The 2,873-nt window shown below is 32.7% G+C and overlaps 1 protein-coding gene across 1 annotated transcript in view; it reads left to right on the forward strand.

Annotated features, from left to right (window-relative positions):
• The window catches only part of LOC105456275, a 6,748-nt gene that overhangs the window by 2,911 nt on the left and 964 nt on the right, over positions 1-2,873 (forward strand). The window lies entirely within an intron of this gene.

Raw genomic sequence — 2,873 nt, forward strand, 5'->3', positions numbered from 1 at the left:
CAGGTTTTTTCAAAGTACGCACAAGAGGTAGTTTCGACAATCTTTGAGATATTCGAAAGCGACAAGCGTCGTTCGAAAGAGCACGAGTAGCGCCCGTTTGTACCACCTTTCAAATTGTTTGTACCTCAACCGGACCGGAAATACAGATTTTTCAAAGTACGCACAAGAGGTAGTTTGGACAATTTTTGAGATATTCGAAAGCGACAAGCGTCGTTCGAAAGAGCACGAGTAGCGCCCGTTTGTACTACCCTTCAAATCGTTTGTACCTCAACCGGACCGGAAATACAGGTTTTTCAAAATACGCACAAGAGGTAGTTTCGACAATCTTTGAGATATTCGAAAGCGACAAGCGTCGTTCGAAAGAGCACGAGTAGCGCCCGTTTGTACCACAACCGGACTGGAAATACAGATTTTTTAAAATACGCACAAGAAAACGGACGCTACTCGTGCTCTTTTGAACGACACTTGTCGCTTTCGAATATCTCAAAGATTGTCCGAACTACCTCTTGTGTCTATTTTGAAAAACCTGAATTTCCGGTCCGGTTGAGGTACAAACGATTTCAAAGGTGGTACAAACGGGCGCTATTCGTGCTTTTTCGAATGACGCTTGTTGCTTTCGAATATCTCAAAGATTGTCGAAACTACCTCTTGTGCGTATTTTGAAAAATCTGTATTTCCGATCCGGTTGAGGTACAAACGATTTCAAAAGTCTTATAAGAAAGTACAAACGATTTTCTTTCGAATGGCATAAGCGAAATTTAAAAATCTTATAGTTGGGCGCTGGTCATTTTTTTTCAACTTTTCTTTTTATCCTTTGAGGTACAAACGAAATAACAAACGGTACAAAAGTACAAACGCGCTGCACTAATAATTTTTTTTTTCTATAAAGTTGGGTGCTAGTTTCACATCGGTTACAGTCGGAGTCTCGAAGCTAAACAAATCCGTGAAGAGCAGCTGAAAGGGAATTAAGGGAAATATCAAGTTAAATGATAATAGCAAGGCAATGCAAACAACTTCGTAAGGAACAGTTACGAAGAGAATTGAGGGAAATATATAGTGATATGGTGCTAATACTGAGACGAGCTAAAGAGGAGGAGCATTTCTTCAGAGCTTATCCGTAAGTATTCTCTTTTTTGATATTAGCTGAACGAATCTGAGATTTAAACGTTAACTTGTAATAGCAAATTAAAAATTTAAATGATTATAATATAATATTTATTAAGAATGTCAAACATAATCACTAATATAAAGTTAATTCTAACTTTTAAACAACTTTATGGATCCTTAATTACAGTCGGCATTGCAAAGATGAATATATCTTTCTGGTAGGAAGAAAATTTTGTGATAAACTGGAAGAAATGCAGCCAAGATTAAACCGAATATGGATAGAGAAGGATAGGATCGAAGACTATGTGTAATTATTCACGTTTCTTGTAACGCATAGCATAAATAAGTCTGAAAATTAAACTCCTATTAATTATCCTATAAAGTAATTTGTATTACAGGAAACATATATAATTATTTATTAATTGTTTTTACAATCAGTATTTCGGAGATCAGCAATTATTTGAGTTAACAGAAGAAATAACGGAATTATGGGCAAGATTATACGAACAATATCGAATTTTATTACACAAGGAGCAAAATACTTTTCTGTTCAGTTTAATCTGCTCTACCAGCCCACGAGATTTTAGGCGGTTATTATGGGATACCCTGTATATCCTAATTATTGTTTATTATATGCAAGATACATATAGTATAGTAAGATGATATAGTAAAAAATTGATCTTTGTTTAAAAAAGTGGAATAACTGCTAAAATCAGTTAAATTAATTTTCCGACTGGAAAAAATTGAAACCTCGCAGTTTAAACTACGCGAACTCTATAACATTAAAGTTTTATACCATTGTTTGCAGATATAAGATTGGAGGTAAATAATTAGATATATTATATTTAGAAACAATTTAATATATGTCAACCGAATACATTTATGACCAAAAAATAAGAAAAAAACCGATTTTATTTTTTTTCGCAACGTTCCACCAAATAAAAAAATCTGAAAAAAATATCGAATATAATATGGCATAAGACTTATCTACTGAATTTTTTTAAAAGTAGCCAATTTTTTAGATCTAGAGAAAATGTGATTTAAAATATTCTGGATTTTTTTAAAAACAGAATTTTTGGCACAGAACAACAACAAAATTCAAACTTATGTATATGGATAGTCTTTGTAATCATGAATTTTTTTGTAAAAATTAATTCAAATTTGGCGGAAAAAAAATATCAAAAAAATCACATCTCTTGTGATATTTCGAAATTGTGTGGGTCTTTTGAAATGAAACTTGGCACAAAAATTTCTTTTATCTGGGTGGACATTTTGCCCACTATAACGATCGATTACGCGCGGGGCTCGAAATCACCTCCTTAATCCGCTATACCCTTTAAATGATTATAATATAATATTTATTAAGGATGTCCAACGTAACCACTAATATAAAGTCAAAGTTAATTCTAATTATTAAACAACCTTATGGATCTTTACAGTCAGCGTATCAAAGATCGATTAATCTTTCGGGTAGGAAGAACATTTTGTGATAAACTGGAAGAAATGCAGCCAAGATTAAACCGAATATGGATGGAGAAGCGTAGAATCGGAGTCTATGTGTAATTATTCACGTTTCTTGTAACACATAGCATAAATAAGTTTGAGAATTAAATATTAATTATCCTATAAAGTAATTTGTACTATAGGAAACATATATAATTATTTATTAATTGTTTTCACAGTCCTTATTTCGGAGAGGAGCAATTCCCTAAGTTAGTAAGAAAAATAAACAAACGGTGGTCTAGATTATACGAACAATATTCGAA

This window comes from Wasmannia auropunctata, unplaced genomic scaffold (genome assembly GCF_000956235.1).
Source record: "Wasmannia auropunctata unplaced genomic scaffold, wasmannia.A_1.0 LD335734.1, whole genome shotgun sequence".
NCBI classification, from domain to species: Eukaryota; Metazoa; Arthropoda; class Insecta; order Hymenoptera; family Formicidae; genus Wasmannia; species Wasmannia auropunctata.